Below are 25,300 nucleotides of genomic sequence, written 5' to 3'. Positions count from 1 at the left end.
TGACTACATTAAATATGTAACATATCCTTTTTGAGCATGTGAATCTAGGGATACAATGGGACATTCAAATCAATCCCTATGTGTGGCTTGACCTGTGATGACAATTGTGCACATAAATCTCAAAAATAATTGTCCAATGTTGCTCACATTCTCTGCCCTAGTGCCATTGAAATGGCGTAATCTCAAAAAAAACATTATATTCATCTGGAGAGAACAAGAAAGTATCTTGTTAGAAACATCTGTATTTGAAATAATGATTAGTTATATTCTGAAAGCTAAATACACTAAAATGGCATTAGCCTCTAGTAAAGAAACCTGAACCAAAATAAAATTTTGTGAGGCAGGTGAAATTAGTTTCATCCAAACACAAATAATATTTTCAATACTGTTTTTGTCCTCATTATCTTAAATTCCACTAAACCTCAGTATAGTTAATATGTCAGTAGGAGTCCAAGGTTATTCCTTGCCCAAGATTGGTCTGTGTTCCTATTTCTGAACAGAGGCCTTATAGCCTGATGGATAAAATACTACATTTGTTGGTAGGTTGAAAGTCAGGAAGACTAAGGGTTGAATCCCTTTTCTAGCCCTTTCTAGTTATATTTCTATAGGATTACTCTTAAAGTTCAGGTTCCACCTGGGTGAAATCAAGGTTGCTATAGTACCTCATTGGGTTGTCAGATTCAAATAGGAGGATGTATGTGAAATTTCGTAGAGGTACCAGTTATTTTTGTCTCAAAACAGGTGGAAATTGGGATATATCATATAGTTTGCTTGGTCTGAAACTTGACTTTTGACAATGAACAATTAAGCACTTACAGTGTTCTAGATATGGTGCTAAGAGGTAGGGATTCAAACAGAAAGGGAGGGACAGTCTCTGCTCTTATGTATCTTACAGTCTAAGTGGGGGGAGGAAGCCCAACATAAAGGATTTCAGCAGCAAGTCAGATAGAACACTAAGGGTTTAGGGGAGAAAGAGAACAGATTTAACCTCATTTGAAATTAGATTAATGAAAACATTTGAAGAAATAGAATCAGAAGTCAGACTGTAAGGGATAGAGAAGTGAGCACAAAATCTTTGAGCTCAGAAGTACATGTTTTAGGAAGATAACTTTATCCTAGAAGCAATGGGAGCCAATAAAGATTTTTGAGTAGGAAAATCATATAGACAGATCTTTAGCTTAGATTTTGGGAATTGTATAGAGGATATATAAAACCCTTTGTCTTTGTGTTAAATTAGCCCCAGGCTATAATATTTTTAATGCTTATTTTTTTCTTTTGTTATCAGGTTTTTGGACAATTATATTTGCTGCTATTTTGAGTGATCTTTGTGGTACCCAGTCCTCCTCCTCCACATTTGAGGTGGGCTGGTAAAAATAAAAAGCTGTTTGAATTGTGAGAGTAATTAAGCCAAGTGACTCCAAGGTGGTCTTTGACAAGTACACACAGAAACTTAGACACTTGTTTGGGTACCTTTAAAGAACCAAAAAAAAAAAAAAAAAAAGTCCTTGACATTCAAATACTTCTTATTATTGTCAGGTAAGTCATCCCTGGATAAGTAAAGTGGTATTTTAGATCATAGTGAGAAATTAACTTGTTTTCACTTCTCTATCCCTTACAGTTTAACTTTTGATCCTGCTATTTCTTCCAAGGGTACCATTGATCTAACTTTAAATGAGACTAAATCTGCTTACTTTACAAATCATCTAAGGAAACAGTACCTCAGCCCTATTTGCAGGACTTGGAAGATAGGATCAGCAGAGATTCTTCTGGAGCATAGCTAGCCTGTCAGTTTTGAAGCTATAGATATCTCAGAAGAATGACTGATTGGCAAGCTGAAATGAAGAGAATGTGACCAGAAATGCATAATCATGCCTGGTTTGTAGTCACAGAAAGCAAAGCTTGGAGAAAGTGTTGAAGTCATAAAGAAGTCTGGGGTGTTAAGTAAGATGATTTGAAGCTTTGTATTATTAATGAATTTCATAGGCTATTAAAATGATATCCCTTTCTTTCCCTGGGCAGAAAGACAGATTGAGACCTAGAGACAAGAAGCATTGCATGCTTGACTCACAGCAACATAGCCTCAGTTCTCCTGGGACCATACTCTCATTTTTATGCTTAAGCATATATCTACATGGCTTAGTATTTTCTGGGAAGGAAGTGTAAGGAATCAAAGATATTGATAACTATCACCAAATAAATTTCAGAAGTTAATATCTCTAAAGTGATGCATTTAAGGGAAAAATATATAGTCAGGTATATGTATTGGAACAGCCTCTCCCTCCTCCAACATATCCTTATACTCACCATGCACGTGTGCAAGTACACTTATATAGAGCAAATAGCATTATATGGATTAAATCTTGAAGAACTCTTAACTACCCCACAAAACAAAAACTAATGGTTTTGGTAAGGAAAACCCCTTCAATGGTGAGGAAAAGGATATAGTAGTCTTTTCCCTGCTTCTTGATAGGACTAACACTCATCTATATCTTTATATTTATCTAAACACACATACACATGTGTGTATTGTTGTTTTGTCCTTTATTCTTGAATAGAACCATGATATCAGGGAGGAGAATCCATGACATGCAAGTGAATTGGATTGCTGTATTTATATTTCTTGAAGTGAGTTTTTTAAGAGCTAAAAAGGATTTGTAGATTGCCTCTGCTTTGTAATTTTGCGCAAAGTCCCTTTTTTCTATCCTTTGTAGGGTCCTCATTAAGGCATAGGATATTAAGTAAACAATTTTTCCTAATGTTAGAGACTCTTGTACCAACAGACCTGTACTTTTGGTTACACTTAAATAAAGAGAAAAGGAACAGACTAGAGGATCTCAGGTCTGTTCCACACAATAATCAATAAGAAGTGTGTCCCAGCATAAGGAGTGCTGGATTAAGAGTAAGAAGATCTGATTTCAGTCCTGGCTGGTATTCTCTGCTTATTTAATCACTAAATCTCATGCTTGGAGTTCTTCATCTGCAAAATGAAGACAGCAGAATGACCTCCAAGGTCCCCTCTGGCTCAAACTTCTAAGATCATCGTCTAATCCCTTCATTCTACAGATAAGGAAATGAGCCCTAAGAGGTAAGTTATTTTGCCTAAGGTCACACATGGAATAAAGTCAGGATCTTTTTTTACTAAAGGCTAGTCTTGGAACTATGTGATAAAGAGTTAAGAACATAAGGCATAGAGTCCAACTATTTAAACAGCCACCTAATTGATCTCCTTGCCCTAAGTATTTTTCCATTCCAATCCATATTTCATATATATATATATATTTCTTCATTACAATCTATACTTCACATAGCTGCCAATGTGAGTTTTCCTCATGTGCAGGTCTGACCATGTCACCTATTGTGTAAACTCTAGTGACTCTCTGTCATCAATTCCTATAGGCATTTCAAATTCCCTTCCCACATGACTCATTTCTTTCTCTTTTCAAGTTTTTTTTTTTTTTTTTTTTTTTTTTTTTAATATGTTATTACCCTCTAAGCACTTGAGTGGAGATCTAATACCTTTTGCACTGGCTGCCATGCCCAAACTCTTGATTGGAAGGCTCCCCTTCTTCATGCTTGCCTCTTGGAATCCTTGGTGACTCAGTTCAAGCAACACCATCTTTTCCAGGAGGGCTTCCCCTAAGATTTGTTGGTTTTGTTCAGTTGTGTCCAAGTCTTTATGACCTTGTTTGGGTACTTTTATTAATTTATAATTTTCTTGGTACAGATACTGGGGTAGTTTGCAATTTCCTTCTTCAGCTCATTTTGCAGATGAGGAAACTGAGGGCAAACAGGATTGTTTAAATGACTTGCCCAGAGTCACACAACTAGTATGCTTTTGAGGCTGATTTTGAACTTAGGTCCTCCTAACTCCAAGCTCTATGCTCTATCCACTGTGCCAAGGTTATCTTGTATCTGTTCTGTATGTTTTGTATATATATCTATTAGTTTACATATCATCTCCCCATTTGAATATAAGCTCCTTGAAAATATTAGTTACTTTTTGCTTTTTTCCTTTTTATCTTCATAAATTAGCATACTGTCTGGCATATAAACATTATTAACTGTTATTTTGGGCAAGTCACTTAACACTGTTTGCCTCAGTTTTCTCATCTGTAAAATGAACTGAAGAAGAAAATAAGAATTACTCATTGAGTTACCAGAAATACCAACTATTGTTGGTTATTTGTTAACTATTGTTAAGTGTTCTGGAGGGAGGTCAGATTTTTCAAAAAGTTACTATTTTGTTGTCAGCAGGGGAAAAGAAAAACTATCTTTATGAGAAAAGCAAGAGTTTAGATAGCAACAATTTATCTATTGTTATAGTTGTTGCATATAAAAGATTTAAAAAAAATTTTTAAAGCTAACTAGCTAAGATGGCACTAATACTTTCTTCCCTAAAGATACTGAGTAGGAGAGACTGACCTTTAAAATCCTTCCCTGGCCTTTGATTTTGCAATCTTGATTTTAACAAGAAGTACCAATTTCATGAAGTGGAAAAACTCTCTCATTATATCAGCAAGACCTTTGGAAGATTGGAGTTTTATCTTTCATTTAAGAGTGCCTTGCAAGTTAATTCCTGGTATAGTGTGATGTACTGATATCCTGAAAGGACTAATATCCTTCTTTCCTAATTCTTCATATTTAGAAAAGGGTCTAAATTCCCATAATAGGGATTGGGGGATCTATTTTAAGGGGATCATTGCTAGGAAAGGAATATTTTTAGCCATTTCAACATTATGCATAAGTGATACTTTATTCAATATGACCTTCTTTAGAGAACTTTCACTTATGACTTTAAGTAAAACTCTTTTTCACTTGATAAGATGCTTTTTATTTATTACAGAAGCATTTTACTAAGTATCAATTATGTAAAAGGTAAGAGATAGCATGACTGGTGATGAGGGCCCTGACAGTGGGTTTGAGTAGTGCCTCTGATCTAAGCTAGCTATGTAATTGTGGATCATAAGCTATATACTCATATTGCTGGAGGGGCTATCAAAAAATATCTAGTCTTTACAGATGGAAAAAGCAAGATTTTATCTAGTACTAACAATTAATACAAGTATGATACAAGGTGGAAAAAGGATAAATCAGAGAAGGCTTCCCAAGAGAAAGCAGGTAAAATTGAACAAAAGATTTTATTATGTAGCAATAAAGGAGCATGTTCTTTCTAGACATGTCCTTTCTGATCTTTGTGACCAAAGTAAAAACACTTTTTTTGTTGTTGTTATTCTTTTGCAGATATGTCTGACTCTTTATGACCCCACTTGGTGTTTTCCTGGCAAAGAGATTGGAATGATTTGCCATTTCCTTTTGCAGTTTTTTACAGATGAGGAATAGAGGAATAGAGACTTGTTCAAGGTCACGCAGCTAGTATCTGAGGATAAATTTGAATGCAGGTCTTTCAGTGCTCCATTCATGTGTCAACACCTATCTATCTCTTGAAAGGGAGAAAGACAAGGAAATACATAGCAGGACTAAAAAAGAACAATTGTGGCCTACATTACAATGGGGTTAAACTTAACCCAAAGCAGTTCTCTTGTCAGTTATATATTGACTTGAAAAAAATACAAATTAAATCATCTATGAGAGTTTTGCCTGCTGTTGCTGGTTCTGATTTTGATATTTCTGGCCTAGATTTAGGGACCGAAGAGTTGGTTTCAAATTCTGGCCCTTCCATTTATTACTTGTGTTACCTGCTTCTATCTTTAAAATGAAGGAATTGTAAGAGATAATCCCCATCTCTGCTAGTTCTAAATCTGATTCTATGAATTTAGAATGTCTAATTTCTTCCCAAGGGATGGTTGGTTTCTGCATTAAAAAAGGATCAGGTTCCTTTCCCTCAGTGAAATCCCACAGAACATTTTAAATATGTAAAATATTGCATGTAACATATTAAAAAAAAACAATATGTATTTTCAATATATTTTTTAAAAAGGCATTCACCAGCTTAAAAAAACAAAACAAACCATACAGGGCCCATGCATTTTATCTTGTTTTAGGTTAAAAATACAAACACATCATAAGAGTGATTTGATCCATAACTGTTATTATTTATACCTATTAGTACAAAAGTTCTCTTTATAGATTATAGATCTAGTTCAGATGTTCTTAACTTCTATACAGTGGCCCCTTTGGACCATGTGGTGAAACCTAGGGAACCTTCTTAGAATCATGTTTTTAAATAATATATAGTTAGCCTAATAGTAACCAAAAAATTATTTGAAAGACCCTAAGGTAAGGATTTCTTATCTAGAAGAAAGGACATCAGAAGCCATCTTGTCTATCTCTATTTTTTAAAAGATGAACAATCTAGATGAATCCTAGACCAAACTAGTTATGTGACCTCCTCAAAGTCATACAAAAAAGCAAACATCAGAGCTTAGATCTGAATCCAGAGTTTTTGACTCCAGAACTTTTTCTACTGTTATTCTTTCAAAGACTAGAATATATCGAATGCTTGTCCTACTCACTAAATGCTTAATTTCTAAGCATACCTGAGGTTGATAAAGTCATATAACCTATTTAAATTGACATGACTCATATTAAGGAGGAAGATAGTGGTTAAGACTTCCCATGCTCTTGGGAAACTTTCCCAGATGAAGCAAGAGGAACTGAGGGTTCTGACTTTCATCAAACAACCCTTCTCCTTGGGACTGATTTCAAGTCTTCCAACAGGTAGTATTTTTGTTAAGCCAGTGCTCAGATACACTATGCTAACACACACCAAAAGGCAAACTCCTCCTTATGTTTAGACCACACTGTCATTCTGAACCACCAAGCTGGCTTTGTCATCCAATTCTTTTGCCCCTTACACAACATATTCAGGTTATTTCCACTGAACTGTGACATAGACCTCCTTCAACGGGATCTAGTTAGCCACCATAGGAATGTGTCAATATGGGAAGCAATAAGTGAAGCAATTAATGAGTCATCCTAAAGTTTTCCTGGTTCATAAACAGCTTAGTGTTTAAGTGAGATGTTTCCCTAGCTCTGTCCTTTCAGACATAATCTGAACCATTAAAGTGTTTATTGGGGATTACTGATTCCCCAAACAGTGGATATTTCAAGAAAACAGACTTTTATCTAATCAAAGCTAGAGTTCATCTGTTTGTATGGTGTAGTTTATCACCCACTCAATCACTGAATGAAAAGGATGATACACTGGACCTCAGACCAGAGATTAAGCAATGAATTGGAGCTTCAGGGTTAAGTGTCTGTGTTTTTCCAGTCACCTATCGTGAGACATTTATAGCAATGGAGGACTTAATTAGATCATTTGTTTCCTCAGCTGAACATTAGTTCCCATGAAGACAAGGCCTCCCCTCAAAAGTTGTTTAATCCAATTAAGAAAGTGAGTCTGCAAAATTGAGTTCTTAGGTTTTAGTAAGTAGAATAGGTCATCTTGGTATTTCCTTGCTGCCCCATAGTATTCTACTTTTTACTATGAGAGATCACAACCCATCCTCACTGTCTCATTGCGGGTGTTTGTGTCATATAAATCTCCCATAGGGAAGCTATCCAATAAGATGTTTAAACTCACATGAATTATTGGTCCTCAAAAAAAAAAAAAAAAAAAAAGCCTTACCACATTTAGAACAGTAATGCTTTTTGAATGGATGGTGCACTTTATTAAGATTAAGTTAATATTATAGAGATATAAACAGATGATCTCTAATCCAACTTCACAAAAGTTTCTTTGAGAAGGATTCTATTTAATTTGTGGAGAAATTTAACAAAAATAGACTGGTTGCTACTTTAAAGTTCAGTTTGTCCTTAGAATTTCATGGAAAGGTCGAAGTTATTAGATGGTCATTATTTCTCATTACTGTGGTGTATAGCATTTGCAGGTGTTGGAATACCAACTAAATTACCTCATGTGTTCTGATTATTCTATTAGACCATTTTTGTTGCACTAATTGAATATGTTTCTAACTCCTGATGAATAAGCAAAGGACCTGGAATGGAACCTTAAGCTTAAGCTCAAATGTGGTGAAAAATGACTATTTGAAGAGCTTAATAAATATCTGTTAACAAGGTAACTTTCATGAAAGCTAACTCTGCTACAAGAAGCCATTTCTTCCTAAATTTAGGCCAGAAAAGACTGCACCATGTTTAATTTTTCTTTTTGGTACTGTTTCACCTTAGAAGTCTTTCAAGTATTCATCAAGTATCTACCATGTTCAAAGGCACTAGAAATGAAAGGGTCCCTGAAAGTTTACCTTTCTTAGGCTCCTATCCTCAAGGAGTTTACTACATTCTACTTGGAGGGGCTGGGATAGGAAAAGTATGTTCTTAAAAGTAAAAGACAACAACTTTTACAGTTATAGTTTCAATTTTCAGTCCATGAATATGTTAGGAAGATGAAAGTGAACTTTCATTCAGTAAATATCAACAGCTGGTGCACCTGTCAGCCTTTCCCCAAGGCCCTTAGCTTAGCCAGATAAATTATGCAAGATTGGCTACAATCAAGCACTTTCTCAATTATTTGGTAATGTAGTTCAAAAAGGGATTGGACAGGGAAGCGGGGCATTGGGACAATAAACCAGAAAAAAAAAAAAGTGCTAGAAGAGTCAGGAGGCCTGGGTAAAACATTTAAACTTAGATTTTATGGCTTCATTTTTAAATTAAGATACTTGTACTTCCTAATTCACAGGATATTGGGAGGAAAGTATAAGCTTAAAATGTATGATGCCTGAGTGTAGCTACATTATAAGGCAAGCTGGAGAAGTAGGAGGCAGGTAAGGATAATCAGACTGGTCTGGCACAAAGTTCATATGAAAGAACAATAGGATTAAGATTGGCAAGATAAATCCTGGGGCTCTGTCCTATGTCCTATTTCCCACCCTACCCCACATCTTGGTAAACTCATTAGCTTCCCTGAGTTTAACTATCATCTCTTTGCAGGCAACTTCCAGATCAATATATCTCCAACTCTAGTTTCATTTAAACTGTTCTGCATCATGACTTGCTTATTCAATGTTTCCAACTAGATGTCCCATAGACATTTCAAATCTAACATGTTCAAAACAAAATGCATTCCTTCTTAATTTTCCTTACTCCATCATCTTTCCAAACCTTTCAGGTTTATAAGCTAGAACTCATCTTCAGCTCTCCCTCCCACTTTTCATTTAACAAGTTGCCAAATTTTGTTAACTTTACCTTAAAAACTTTTCTGTACTCATACCACAACCACTCTGGTTCAAACATCCATTGTCTCACTTAAAGAATTTTAATTTCCTTATTGATCTCTCTATGTTCAGTCACTGCTATCTAATCCACATTCTATAAAACCACCAAACTAAAAGTTCCCAAATTGCAAGTCACATTATGTCACTGTCCTGATCAGAGTTCTGGTTCTTTTTCCTAAGATAAAATATCAATTCTAGTGTTTAAGCTTTAAAACCTTTCATAATGTGTCTCTAAACCATCCCTTTCCTATCATACCCCTTCACACCTTCTACATGCCAGCCAAAATAGAACATTTGCTGTTCCTTATGTTTAACACACCAACCCATTCCTGTGCCTTTTTACTTCCCTATGTACAGAGTGTACTTCCTCATAGAATTCCTTGTTTCCCTCAAAATTCATTTCAAGTACCACTACCCACAGGAAATTAATCCTCATCTCCCTCTTAATGCATTTAATTCTGTACATAATATTTCCCCCAATAAAATACTAGCTCCTTAAGGGTGAGGGCTTTCAAGTTTGTCTTGTAGCATAGTCTAGTATTTAACAGGTATTTAATAAATCCTTGTTGAATTGTGGTCATATTATAGAAGAAAGACTAGTGAAGAAGGCTTTAGACTCTGGACTTTAATTTTATCTGTCATTCTTAGATAAGAAAGTTTGGAAAAGTTAAAAATTTCACTTTTCCTTTCCTGAAAAAATGAGAGAATTGCGTTAAACTACCTGAGTCTGTCTTCTTCAGACAATCCTGTAGACAGTGGTCAAGTTCTCAAGTAGGAAAGAAAACCAACTGCTGTATGTAGGAAACATATCAAAAAGAACACAAACATATGCTCAGTCTAAAAAGTAAAAAAAATTCACCTTTGGTGACTGTATCTTATATCTATGACTTTGAAGCACAACCATCTTCATTAGACCTTGAGATCTTTGAATAAAGGTGTTAATTAGCTTCCACATTAGAAGTTAACAGATGGCATAAGTAACATGAGTAGCAAATTGTGAAGTGGGGCTAGCTCCCTGGAAGCCTCAGAATCAGCCAGAATCAGGATAAGCAAAAGTCCTTGTTTTTTAGGGGGAGAAGTGAAGGAGATGGACAAGACTTCCAGGAGTTTTGTTAAGGATCCTTCCTTGATTCTACTCAGAATCTCCACACTTTTCTCCTTCTCCTCCTGAGGCCAAGTGAAGTTCTCAATCCTCTCTCACTCCATCTTCCTAATCCTTCCCTACAATTCTCCTAACCCCAAGCATTGAGCTAGCATTAACTGTGAGAAGAGAAATTCCAAACATGCTAATAGAGTTATTGTCCAATAGGTAATTAGCCTTAAGTGCTTGGTTGTCTGATTCAAGTGCACCTATTCAAAGTTTCAGCCCTTTACAGTAAATATATCAGATCATCAAATTTTTCACTAAAGTGTATATACACACTCAATAATTTCTGTGAAAGTAGTCCGTCTTGAAGCAAAATGTAATAGTATAGATGAGGGAGGGAAAAGTAATATTGCTGAAACTCAGAGCACCCAAAAGAACATCAATTCTATTATACAAGGAAGTTTTTATAGACATCTTCATTTTTGTCATCAGAAGCCATGTTTGATCAATGTCAAAGTCTTTGCCTACATGGGGTAAGCTTAGATGGCATCCCAACATCTGACAGTTTCACTCTACTATCAAAGTGATGTGTCTAATGTCCCCTTGAGGGCAAGGGGGAAAAAAGTTTTCTAGCTGCCAGAAAATTTGCATGATCATGTTAATTTACATGAGAACTGAATAACCACAACACTCCACTCTCCTAGATGTGCCAGATAAGAGTTTACATTACAAAGAGCTATTTCAAGGTGTTTGCAGATCTGAATAGAATATCATCTGGAGAATTTAATTTTTGGAGTTAGACTTCCTTTCCCAAGCTCAGAGATGACCTAAACTAGGAAAGCACATATATGTTACCTCACTAAATGCAAGTTTAGGTAGAGCTGTTTAACTAGTTACATATGATGGGGGTTGAGGTCCCTTTAAGATTCCTTTCTAACCCCCAACCCCCATGGCTGACCTTTGATTTACAAATCCTGATCATCCGGGCTTTACAAGCCCCCACAGGATCTGAGCTAACTTGGGTTTTCCCAGCCCCCCACTATCTGCTCAGGTTTCCCCAATCCCCACAAACAACTTCTTCCTTATCTAAAAATCCAGGCTGAAACCATCCAGGAGCCTGGAATTCCACCCACCTTCAAGATTATAAAAAGGGGAACCCTGGAAGTCTATTCTTTGCAGGAGCCTCCCAAACATAGTATCCTTCCGGCCATGTAAGGATTCCTGTCCGCTCGGTGACCACCTCTGGCCCTGGTGTCTTTCTACCTTTGCCCTTACTTCTAAACCCCTACAATAAACCTTTTTTATCAATCTAGATTTTCAGGCCTGTAAATTCCTTTACAGGAGACTCTGCACCATCACTAGACTATCCTTGCGCCGACCCAAAAAAGGGTTCCCCCTTTCCTAACTCTCATCACTTACAGCTCTAAAAATCAAAAGTCTGGCTCAAGCTCAAACTTTTCCCTGGAAGTGTTCTACCAAAAGACTTTTATGTAATTGTAAATACAGAAATTTTACTTCTTGCTCCTTAATGCTGTTTTCAATTGTTACAGTTTCCCAATTTAGTGGGACACAAAGGCATCTAATTGCTTCCATTGATTTAAGGATGATTCTTAAGAACAGAGGGAAGCATTAGCAAAAAAGATTAATTTTCTTTATTACAAAGCAAAGAAGTCAGTCCAAGAGGTACTAATTAAAGAAATATACCAGATATGGCAAAGGAACTTTTATCTCCTCAATTGTCAGATTATAATGCCAGACCTTCACATTTACTCATAGCCTTAAATGCATGAAGATGCATTTCAATAATGCTGCTCTGTAAATCTGTTAGAATCAGGAAGAACATGTGGAGAGTTCTGCAGTTTATGTAGATCATTGGCTTCATAAGAATGAAGAGTAATTTGTTGGCAAGGGGGCAAATGTTCCCAATGACATTGTCTTATAGGTATAAAGATACTGTATTTAAGACCATCTACACAGTTTAATTCAGAATTGCTTTTCATTGCACTCCTAGAAATTAGGTGACAGAACACTAATAATGATAATCTTAAATTCTAAGAGATGTCAGGCAGATTAGCAAGTTTCAACACCTTTTGTGCTACTGAGTCAATAGCAATGCCAAAAAATACTCAAGAAGTGTATTACTTTTCAGGCCTTTGTACCTCAAAAAAAAAATCAATGCTTGAAGCATCTACAACCTCAGTAACTTGCTTTCCTTACTTTGAAGGATATTGTTCCCCAAATATAGTGTCATGTACAAAGCAGGTGCTTGGTATTTGAAGTGAATCATGGACTCACAGTTTGAGTTGGAAGAGATCTCTAGTCCAATCCATATCTAAAAGAAATTCCCCTCCCCCCAAACCTGGCAAGTAGATGTCCAATCTTTATTTGGTTTGAAGATCTCTAAGGAGGAGTAATCTCTTGAGGTAGCAAATTCCAACTAATTACTATGAAAAAGATTTCTCCTAACATCAGTTGCAAATTTGTGTCTTTCCAACATCAACTAATTACTGCTGAATTTGCCCTTGGGATCAAACAGAAAATGTAAGATTCTTCTTCCATGTGATTGAAGACATATTATTACCCTCTCTCCATCATTAAATTCCCCAGTCTTTTCTCTAAGGCCCTTTACCATCCTAGTATGGACATTCTCCAGCTTCTCAAAATTCTTTCTAAATTGTAGTGCATAGAACAGAATACAATACTTTCCAAATGTGGTTTGACCAAGATAGAGTAATAATAATTATTATTATGTATATTATATTATATAGTTATTATATAATAATTATTATTATTATTTAAATAATGCTTTTAGGCTTTGCAAAGTATTTTTACACATGATCCTCACAACAACCTTGGGAGGTGTTCTCATTCTATATATAGGGAAAATAAGGCTGAGTGAGAGAAAATATACTAATAGCTAGTATATATTACCTTAAGGTTTACAAAATTCTTTATTATCTCACATGATTCTCAAAAGAACCGTGTGAAGTAGGTGCTGTTATCAATGACATGCCTAAGGTGACATAGCTATTAAGTATCTGAGAAAAGATTTGAATTCATCTTTCTATATCTAATGCTCTATTAACTACCAAGACCCACAGCCTATTACCTCTTCATTCCTAGAAGCCATGCTTAGATTTCTGTGCTGATTTATAGGCAAAATTACTAACCCTACAAAATTGGTTCAAAATAGTTACTGCAATATCTGTGTATAGGTAGCAATCTACTCCAGGGCAAAAAGCAAATGTAAGACTTAAATTTTAAAGTCCTTTAATTACTTTTTTCTCATTAAAATTCAATTTCTATCTTATATTTGCAGTGCTTATGTATTTTAATTTTGAGGTAACTATGAGAGGTATTGGGAACATTGAGTATACAAACACATCAAAGTCCCAACTTTTTAATATATATAAGCAAATGGATCTGTTGGGATAGACACAAAATGGGGAGAGGGATGGAATAGAATCTATGAGTTTCTAATGTCTGGTTGGTCATACTCAAGTATAAGGTTAAGTTTAAAGCATTTCCAATCCAGGATTCCAGATTAAGATAGTTACATGACTTTTCCTCCTCTACACAAAATCCAGCTATCTTAAATTAGTCATTTTGTTCAACTTTCACTCATGGTTCCTAATTACAGTATCAGCTTGTATCTTCTCTAGAATGAAGCCTCCATGGAAGGCAAAAAGATTGCCTTGTATAATTTTGAATTATTTGTGCCACCAGGCATGCAAATACTTGTTTGGTGAGATTTTGCTTGTGGTGGTAGATAATCATGGAAATTTGTCCAATGGAGCAGGGAAAAAAAAACCCTTAGGGCATTACAGCTGGTATACCCTGAGCACCTCATGCTTTGATTGCCATAACAGATTGGGTGGAGGGGGAGAGAAACCCCAGTATGTTATTCTACTATACCTTGCTCCCTGATTTCTCCTATTATGAGGAATAATAATAATTTTTAATATCATTTATTTGTAAGATATTGATGGTATACACATACACACATACATACACACACACATCCATCCATCCATATAACAACCCTGAAGAAATTCTTGCCTTCAAGGAGTCACAATCTATTAGGGAAAGTGGGATTACAACATGTTCACAATTCCAAAGTAAAATTTGAGGGGCAATGTCTTCTCTCAGTTGTCTCCCCAACTTGAGAACCTATAATAATTCCTCATTAATTCAATGCCAGACTCTCCTGATTATGGAACCACATCTCCCAACATATATATCCACTACTTGGATCATATTTCTTCATAGTTCTATGCCTTTGTTCACATGTTCTGCATGTTTAATTCAAATACATTCTTCAAGGTTCTCCTCAAATCATCTTTTTTCACAGTCTTTCTGGGTAAGAGATGTCTGGACTACAAGTTCCTCTTGGATCCATCTTGCCTAGCATTTGTCTATACACAATCTTGGAATTATTGTCTTGTATTACTCCCTAGTAATTTTATTTAATTTTGTATTCAAACAGACTTAGGTATTTGTGGGTAGTAATAGTTCATGTAAAACTGAATCTCCTATGTGCATTTCATTTGCATTTAAAACTTCAAGGGATAAAAAGGCTTTTACACAAAAACTATTTCAAGAGGTTAAAACAAGCTGCTGAGAAAGGTATTAACTATTTCATATCTTTTTGCAGTACCTAACTCAATGTTAAGTTTAAAGTGGAATAAATTGTGGGTTGGACTCAATATTGAGGTCTTGGATACTAACACTTTTCTATTATGAAACCAATGTGTAGTATAATATACAATTGTCAACCTCTATTTTATTCCAATTTATGGTATATTAACACTAGCATATAACATTAAGCCACAATGGGTTCTCTACTTCAAAGTGAGTGATTATCCTCATGACTATTACAAAAATTAAATACAAGTCTCAGGATGGTATTTAAAGCTCTCCCCAGTCTGGTCCCAGGCTTCTTCTCATACTCCAATTGAATTAAATTGTTAGATATCTCTTAAACATGTTAGATCCTTCCTGCTTGTTCCTTTGTTCATGCCATTTTTCAAACTATCCTCATCTTCACCCAATAAGGAAATTGAATACTCGAGTTTAAATTCTACCTCAGACAGACACACGTGTGGGGAAATTGCCTAATCTTAGCAAGTTATCTAAGGCACTGAGAAGTTGAAGAGATGATTTAAAATTCCATTGATAAAGGGAATTTCTTTATCTAGAGTCTCTTAATACTAATGAAATCACAGATCTAGTCCTAAGACTCAGAAATATTGCCCATAATTATTCATCTAATGATATTGGTGATAAGATCCAGAACTTCATGATGTTGAGTCCTCCTATTGAAATCATGATGTCAATCTATCCTATCCATAAGGCCCATTTCAAATACTGCCATCCTGACTATCCCAGCTAGAAGTATAGTTTGTATGCCTGCAGTCTCATAAAACTTTGGACATACTATTCACATAACACTTGAACAAAATATGTGCTTTGAGTTATGTTTTACTCCCTATTAGATTACATAATAGATTACAGCCTTCTTAAATTATTTATGCCTCTTTCCATCTCCAGCACAAAGTCTTTGCATAGAGTATTTCACACATGGGTTAAATGGGTATAGATCACCAATAGGCCACAGATGAAATTTTATACATGTTAAGTTTCCAGTTTATTATGTAAGTATCATTACAGTCCAAAACATTTTTTCCTATCCCAGATGTTAATCTGAACATTTTGTGCAGCAGGACTATTAATACTTTTGACAGGAAACATGACCTTTTTGGCAATTATGGCTTTCCATCCGAACTAATAATATGGCTGCAACACCCATGTCTGGACTGATACTCAGGAAGCTTAAAAGAAGTTACATTAAGCTGAATTCCCTATCTTCTAACAAGACACACTGGTTTAAGGAGATTAGTGTCATTGTACATCTGTTGAATGCTTTTAAAGGGGAGGTTTGTTGGAATTACTTTCTGGATATATCTGAAAGTTTAAACAGCTGAGAAAGTTTTTCCATGGGCAAAGCAAAAATACTTGGTGAACCTGTAGGTTGGATACTGGGACTTTTAACATTTTTGTCAAAAAAATTTATGAAGGCAAATTGACAAATTATGAATAAGATCAAGGTTCATGAAAACAAATGAAAATTCAGCATTTTCCATGTGTCATGACTATTTTATCATAAGCTGTTATTAAAAAGTAGAGCAAAGAAAAAGGAAAATTTAACTGTTTAGTTTACTGTATGCTTTAGCAAGGTTGGAAGAATACCATAAAAAGCATCTATATGGATGACATGCTGTCCAAAATAAGGCCATTTCAGAGTTTTGATAAAGAAGCCCATAGCATTTCCAGAGTTTTAATATCAGGAAACCTTTATCCTAAATTATAAGAAATGAGGTTGATTATTTAGTAACTATAAGTACTTTGGTCTAAATCATCTGAAAAAATTGAAGTTCCTCATTTTGATGTGTTTCCTGGGAAGCAACGAGCATATTCTTCCCCAAATCATTGCAACTGTAGTCATTAGATATTCAGCAATAAAAGTTATTGATTCAACAATAATTTCTTAAGCATGTTCTACTGCAAAACCACTAGTGCTGAACTTGAGTGGTGTTCTTGTAATAGGGGGAGAGGCAGATTTGGACATTATCCTTGATTTTAATGGGATTTAATCTTTTTCCTAAGGGTGGATGATTTATTCCTCTTTGGAAGTGTGATGCCACACTTTGGAAATTTTGATTTTGGGGGGGAGTGGGATGGGGAATAGGAAATTTAGAAAGGTTCTCAGATTATATTATATAATGCTAAATAATCCAGTTTAGTCACATCCTTTAAAAGAATGCTTATGCCACACACAAGAAATATGAATTTTGTAACAGGAATAGCCTACAAAGATAGCCGAATTTGCATATAGATCGTAAGTGCCAAGAAAACAGAGATCATGCAATTTCTACACTTTATATCTCTCTAGTTCCTAGAACCATGTTCTGAAAAATGTAGACATTTAGAAAGAATTTGTTGAATATCAAATACACTAGGGTGTAGGCTGGATGCTTAGTTGACTTTCTTCTCTGCCATTCTTACACTGACAAAATCTGAGTATGAAATTGGCATATCTCCTTTCTTTGCTTGAACATGAGTGACCACTGTGAAGGTAATAGTAGAAAATCTATTGGAAATGCTGCTGTTGTTGTTTTAACTTTAAGTAGAGTCCTGTTTTTAAACAGCTTTTGGACACACTTGCAATATTCCCCTCCCTTACTCCCTTTAGAGTGACAATTACTCCAAATTGTATCCTTAGTCCTTAGCACAGTATCTGGCACATGACAATACAGGAGATTTATTGATTATTCTCTAGAAAAATCAATTTGCCCAGATTTTCCATTTCCTAATGTACCATACTTGAACACAGAATACCACCTCTGAGTAATTATCCCTATTGATATGAAGTCAGAATAGTCACAAAACAAAACAAAACACAAAACCCCTTACCTTTCGGCTTGTACTGGTAACTTCACATACATTCTTTCATGTCTCCCAGTAAGGTACACAGGGTATTATATTAATGTTGATGATGCAAGAAAAACAACTAAATGACTTTTCCCTGGACATACAAACTAGCCAGTGGCAGGAGAAAGCAAGGAGTTGGGTCTTACAACTCAAATCTTTGACCATTATACTACCCCCTCTTTAAGAAACAACAACCAAAAAAATAACCCAAACTCCACCCTCTCCCCTATCCTCCAGGCACATTGAAAGCATAGTAGAGATCTTGATTTAGTTATCTATTCAGAGATCCAGATTTAGTTATCTACTTTACCAGAGGTCATAGATCTTAGATTTTCATCTAGAAGGAAACTTTGAGGTCATTTAGTCCAACCTCTTATTTAATTTTATTGATGAGAAGAACTGAAACTTTAGGAGATTAAATAACCTTCTGTAGGTCACAGAGGCAGTTAGAATTTGAATGCTGTTTCTGTGACTCTAAATTCTGTGTCTCTCTCTATGTGACTGTCGGTCAGGATATTTCCTAACCCATGTCCTGATTTTTAGTACTGGGCTTGGGATCCTTAAAATTTAGGTCCCACTCCTTGAAACTTATTAATTTGCATCTGTGTTCTATAAAATAGAAATAAGAATACTGTACAATGCAGACTTTAAAGAGACTTATCATTACACAAGAAAGTCTGTAGCTCTTGGGAGAAGACAGAAGGACAGAGAGAGAGGGAGGGAAGGAAAGGAAGACAGAAAAAGATAAAGAGAAAAGGGGGCAGAGAGACAGAGACACAGAGACACACAGAGAGAAACAGAAGAGAGACAGAGAGAGAGGAAAGGAGAGGAGAGGAGAGATAGAGAAGAAAGGAAGGAAGAAATAAAGAGTAAAAGAGAAAATCAACGAAGAGAGAGGGAGGGAAAAAGAGAGGTGACAAATTAGGAAAACCTAAATTGCAATATCAATTCTAAATCACACTAGCTATGGGATCCTGAGCAAATCATGGGATTCTCAGTACCTTAGGCAACCTCTAAGATATAATAGATGCCAATCTTTACTAGTAGAGAAAATTTTCTGATTTGGAGCTCCCTGAGCCACCTGAAATCATGATTCTAGTTTATACTTTTTCTTCTTGCTCCTCCTTGCCCCCTCCCCCCCAAGCTAAAATCACAACATGAATGAATACATATTGAATACCACCACTCCAGGTTCCTAATGGAGAAACAAGGCATGGCATCTCTAATACTAAGAAATGAAGCAACACATATGTTCCCTAGAGCTAGCAATATGCCATCATGAAGAAGTGAAAAGGAAAGGGGAAGAGGAAGAGAAGAGGTAAAAGTCAATGCCTGAAAATGTGATTTGTACAATTTAGAACCTAATTTAGGTTTTTGTTAAAATAACCAGCATCTTAAATGCACTTTTTATTGCCTGATCATTTTTTAGTGATCTAATTTCATCCAGTTTGCTTCTCTCATCCCATTTAGGGCTATTACTTATAGTTTGGCAATTTTTCTAACAAGATTTCTCTCCTTTTCTCTCTGTTCTCTCCTTAGAAGTGAAGTCAGTCAGTATTACTAAGTGCTACAGCTGATCCATAAAAGAAGCAAGGTGAGAAAGATTACAGTTCTGGAAACGTGACAAAACAGTCAGGTTGTATTATATTGTATGCCTTCGGGTAGTTCAGCAATCCCATGAAATAACATAAAGGCAACACATCTACTTCAGAGTGACACAGCCAGTTTCACCAGCTTGAGTGTTATGCAATAGAGGGGGGCCTTAACCAATTAGAGGGGGCCTCTTGAGGACACATCACTAAAATTCCCTGAACTTAAACCTCTCCTACCTAACTTTCTGGGAAGTTACTCTCCCTCCTTCTCCCAGGGATTATTCTTGGCTCAACCCTAATTCTTTCAGATTTTTGTTTCCTTATGCCTTTAATATAATTTAACTTGTTGCCTGACTCCAAAATAGAAGCATGCCCCTAGCTCCTCATCCTAAGCTTTAATGCTTATAAAGTAAAGGTACACTTAGGCATTAGGTACTTTGTACAAATTATGGGAGTGGGGTTTATCCTAAATCCCTTTCTTTAACAGTCCAGCCTTAATTTTGAACCCAAAAGTCTACTAGTGATCCTTTCCATCTTGTTTATTAAAAGATTTTTTATTAGGAAAAAGATTATGAAGAGTAATAAAACAAAAGAGATAGGGGTGGGGGTGGGAGCAGATAGGGAAAGGGAGATTATAGTTCCCCTTGCCAAAAGTGTCACTCTCATTTTAGGTCAGGAAGTGATTTGTTCGGACTCCCTCTGACTCTGGAGTCACAGGCTTTCTTCAAGGCTCAGAAAAGGATGCATGAAAAGGAGCTATCGTTGGCCATGTGCCCTGCTGTGTAGGCAGCCCATCACTCCACAGATGGCTAGCCTAGTCACTGCAATTAATATGGGTGGTCCCTGTTTCCTTACTCTTTCCATCCAATTCAGATTTTTTGAGAAAGGGCTTTTTTTTTTTCTTTTTTCTTTTTATGTAGTTATGTAGGTGGTGTGTAGGAGAAAAGAGTAGGTTGGTAAAATATAAGTAGGAAAGATCACTTAGATCATGGAGTCTTTTGAACCACAAGCAGAGACATTTTGATCTGGTTTGTACCAATGTGGAGGGCAAATCTGCTTGCCTTGTTTATATTAAAAGGTCTGAATGCTTGTCTTTATTCAGTGATATATGATACCTAACTACAAAGCCTCAATAAAATGAATATTTTACAAAGAACAGTATTTATTTACTTGTATAATGTATATATCTAGTATGGGGTTCTGGTGAGGGTGGGAGATTAAATTAGTTTCTTGCTCAATACATATTCTGGTGAGTTTGTCTCTATTACATTCCCTTTCCTATTTCCCAGGGACTGATATGATCCTTACTGCATTAAGCTGTATGCATTCAGATTAAGAAACTGCATGATATATTTGAAAGGGCAATAGATTTAGAGTTAGATGTCATTGATTAGTTTCTCAGCTCTGCCAAGATTTAATTGACTGGCCTTGGACTGGTTTTCCTCTCTAAGCTATGGCTTCTTTATATTTAAAATGAAGGGGGTTCATAGAATTATAGATATAGAGCAGGAAGGGACTTTAGATCCCTTAAAGGTCATTCAATCTAATCCCTTTATTTTACAGAGAAGGCCCAGTGAGGCTCAGTGAGATTGTAATTTGCCCCAAATCAAAAAGGAAAGGCTTTGATTTGAATATACATCCTTTCACTCTCAAATCAAATATTCTAAAGTTCCTTGCAGGTCTTATAAATATTTAGGATTCTATGATCCCAATGACTATGTGGCCATTTAGTCACTATGAAATCAAAGGACATCTTCTCCTATCTCATGCCCAACTCAATAGTATATTAGAATACTTAACTTCTCATGTTCCTAATGCATATATTAGTTTTCTTTGGGGTACAGAGCCACTATTTAAAAAAACCCCACAAGATTTCGATCTAAAACACATCAACCATATCATCATAGTTAATTTAAGTTTCTGGTCCAGAGTTTCTTCCAGCTTTGGAATTGCAATGGCATGGATTCAACCTTAGTATTGCATTGCAGAGCCAGAAAACATTTTAATACCACTTTCTTTAGCTCAGGTGTTTCATATTGACATTCTGCTTATGCTTACTCAGAAGTACAGAAAACTGCATGTTTCTGCAGCAACCAGCTCAGTCTTCCAAGTCAGGCAGACCCCAAGCCTCTGCAACTGGTTATCTTTATTTTAAAGACCAGTAGGGCAATGCCCAACCATTGCCAAGTTTTCATATTGTCTGAGGAATAATTTTTTCTCTTCAAATGGGTAAGCATTTCAACATCTTAATTTTTGCCACTAAGCAGAAATAAAGAAAGGAAAGTTTGAAAGGCTGAGATTTAAAGTAGAGGAGAATATAGCCACAAGCTAACCTATGAAGGGCAGGCAGGTTGGGTAGGCTAAATTTAAGTTTACCAACATGAAATGATAGGAATAAAAAATAAAAATTAGAAAAACAACAACATAGTCACTGCCTTTGAAGAGGTCCAAGCAAAACATATTGCTAGTCAAGCATCCAAATTGCTAAGCATGTGTTTCTGCCTTCTCTAAGTAATAAACAAGGAGGAATGAAAGCATCCCAATAATGTTTCCAACTAGTCAGTCATCCAGACCCAGAAGTCTTCAATATCCCTTTCATATCAATTTCATATCAATAAATTGTCCTACAAGCCATTGAGAATGTAAAGGAACAGAATGATGCATGGGAAGAATGCAATTGCAAAGAAGTTTAGATTTTCAATCTGAAACTAGGTCTTGAGCTCACCAATTATTTTATAATTCTTTTATAAAATATATAATATTTTTATATAATTTTATTCTTCACTCATCATATTTTAAATAAATCACTTAACTTGCATTTTTAACACTTCTCTTCCCATATTTGTAAGAAATTTGAAAGGAAAACCTGTGCCTAACTAACTGCTCTAGCAAGTTAGATTAGATTGGGTGGGGGGGAGATATAGTTACATACATCTGCACATGTATACATAATAGACAGTCAAAGCTCCCACTTCATATTTGAGATTAAAGGAGTAAGTGAGAAATGAATGGTTTGTAAAAAATATCCAAAAGTTCAGAGAAAAGATATCAAATCCAAGTTTCCATAAAGATACTTGCAATGTAAGGGAAAAAAAAAACAAAAACTAATGGAGAATGTCAGCAACAAAGAGCATCTACTTTAAAAGGGACCGACTTTAAAAGGGACTGCATGGTAATCTTTTCATACTGCCTTTTTAGGAGAAAATTGACTGGCCTATTTTGTCTCATTAATTTAGGAGTATCGATGTTGTTCTTCCCAAACTTTCTCTCTTTTCCAAAAAGGATTAAAGAAGTTGCCAATATCTCCTGAATTTTCAAGCTCCATAAAAACTTATCTCCCTCCTAGTGATTGAAATCCGCCTCAAAGTAGTGACAGTGCCCAGAACAAATAAATGAGGAGTCACGACAAGGCTTCTGTTGTAAGATGCTTGCTTGTTTTAGATCCCAAGTGTCAGCAATCTGTCTGGTGGTTTCTATATGTTCTCCTCCCTCTCTCTATTTAAAAAAAAGAAGTGGGGGGCAGCTAGGTGGCGCAGTGGATAGAGCCTTGAATTCAGGAGGACCCGAGTTCAAATCTGGTCTCAGACACTTAACACTTCCTAGCTGTGTGACCCTGGGCAAGTCACTTAACCCCAGCCTCAAAAAAAAAAAAAAAAAAAAAAAAGGGGGGGGGACAACCTGGCACATGTTCTTTCCTACGTGGGCAGGAAAGCTTATGTTGGAGGAAACTATATAGGAAAAGCATACTATGTGTCACACAAAGAAAAGCTACTTAAGACAGTTAATCCGATACTTGGGGAGATTTCCCCCAACATTTTTCAGGTTCTATTCTTGGTTTTTCCCTTCCCTCACATTGTCAGGGGCTAAGGAGCCCCATCGAGGAATTTCTATGGCAATGCTGATATTTTAAAACCCAAGATTAAGTCCTCTTCTCCATCCAGTCACTCCCTGCCTTTCCCTTCTGCCATATTAAAGTTATTCACTGGTTTAGAAGCTAGTTTCTGAACCTCACGTTAAATTTGAGAGGTTGCCAGAATTCCCTCCCTCCAGCTAAGGCTTCAGTCATTAAAAAAAAAAAAATAATAATCTCAGCAAAGTTCTGAGACAGAAACCGAAGGCAGAAATCACGCTAGCCCGCGGGGATGTTAAAAAAGAGACGCCTAATACCAAGTAACACTGAAAACCGCTACATTCATAGCTGGCTACTGAGCTCCCCCCCCCCCAAAAAAAAAAAAAAAAAAAAAAAAAGAAAAGAAAAAAAGAAAAAAATCCGTTCCATTTCCCGCCCCCACTCCCCTAAGTACAGCCCGTCCAGCTCACAGAGCCCACCCGCCTCAGCTCCAACCCCATCCCGAAGGCGGCAGCGGCGGCGGCGGTAAGGCTTTTTCAATCCTTCTAACTAGTTGGTCCTATACCTTCGGCAGCTATTGTTTTAGGACCGATCTCAGCACGAGAGAGCTGGACAAAGTTAAAGAATGTTCAGTCCCCGCGCTTGTCACTTAGCTAGGTAGCCCCAGAGCGGCACAAACCAAGTCTTCCCTCTTTGTTAGTCAGCGAGCAAAAACAAATACATCGGGGAGCTAATTAGGCAGTCATCGGAGAGGAGGAAAAGCCACTACCAACAACGGTGGCTTTCTAAAAGCTGCCGGCGTCCGCCTCCCCCTCCTCTGGAAAAGGCAGTCGGGGATTCGGTGTCAGTTTCCTTCCTTCCCTCTCTCCCTCTTCACACAGCCGGGTTTAAGCCCGAGCTCCGAAAGGTAAGTTCATTCACCACACCAGCCCTGTCTCTCTGCCAGGCTTCCAGGACCGCCAGCTCCTACCGCACGTCTTTAGTCTTCTGGCTCAGCCAGTTCCCCACAGCCTGCTCTCTGTGGGCCGGAAAAACCTAGCCCAAATCCAGCTCTAGACCTCCAAGAAGTGAAAGCGGAGAGCAGAGGTAGGAAAGGAATAAGGGGAAAAAAGGGGAGGAAAAAAAAACACACCAAAAAAATCCAGCTACTCACAAACTAACTCCTTTCAGCTCCGAGCATGATTTCTTTTCCCACTGTTCCCCAAACCCTCTGCCGGGGCGGACTGGCCAACCCCGCGGGCCGGTTAAATACTCGGTTGTACACTAGGCTCCCGAGCGGAGCTAGCCACTCACAGTGAGAGATATGGTTCTAATCAGATGCTGGCAGCTAAGGACTCCCCAGGAATGCGCTGTGATGTTTTTGCTGCTCCAGCTTGGTTACTCCCCCTCAACGTGTCTGCTGAGTCTTCCAAACTTAACTGTTTATTAACTCCTGCCTAAGCCACCAAAGGATCTAGTTCCCTGCGGCGCTGGGACCCAGCTAGGGGCGGGAGGAAATCCCAGCAGTATCGCTAGCACTTGGTACAGTGAGATTTATATTAGAGGCAACATTTCGGATAAGGGTTTTTGGAAAGGGGGTAGGTAGGAGTGGAAGACAACTTGTACCCCTCTGTGGCAGCTCGAGATGATGTGGCAATCGGCTGAGCCTAGGGCTGGCTGTAAGGCCCTTCCAACAAAAGGCTGTCTGGAATTCTGGCGTTCTGGCTAGTGGAAGTGGGATCTCGCACCTATTAAATACAATTAGAGTCTTTAAAGAGGCTCTACCCCTTTGAAAGACTATCTATTTTATTTCAGAAGTGGATGAGCTTAAGGAGAAAGGGGGGCATTTGGTAGTTTTGTAATATGAATCTATGCAAATGTATTTATACACAGGCACACAAATACAAGAAGATATACTCCATATTTGTGGGTATGCACAAAATAATATACATGCAGGTATGAAAATATTCCCCTCCTCATATATTCTTTATAAACAATTTCCCCTCTTATTTACAGGCTAAACACTATGCACTATACCTATAAAGATTAGATATATAGAACTCTACTGTATAAAATGTATACAAACTTACATGTATTGAAAGCAATCAAG

The 25,300-nt window shown here is 36.8% G+C and overlaps 1 protein-coding gene across 2 annotated transcripts in view; it reads right to left on the bottom strand.

The window, feature by feature from the left end:
- DAB2 (DAB adaptor protein 2) overlaps positions 1-24,552 on the bottom strand; it is a 60,263-nt gene extending 35,711 nt beyond the window's left edge. Inside the window, exon 1 of one of the 2 annotated variants that reach the window (XM_074282606.1) lies at positions 24,365-24,552. The gene's annotated coding sequence lies outside the window, so the exon portion shown is untranslated. Of the gene's footprint in view, positions 1-17,751; positions 17,892-24,364 lie in introns of those variants that run through there. The other variant, XM_074282607.1, reaches the window with a different exon arrangement.
- Between the last annotated feature and the right edge of the window lie 748 nt (positions 24,553-25,300).

The sequence above is a fragment of the Sminthopsis crassicaudata genome, chromosome 1 (genome assembly GCF_048593235.1).
Source record: "Sminthopsis crassicaudata isolate SCR6 chromosome 1, ASM4859323v1, whole genome shotgun sequence".
NCBI classification, from domain to species: domain Eukaryota; kingdom Metazoa; phylum Chordata; class Mammalia; order Dasyuromorphia; family Dasyuridae; genus Sminthopsis; species Sminthopsis crassicaudata.
This window is presented reverse-complemented; position numbering and strand designations above follow the sequence as displayed.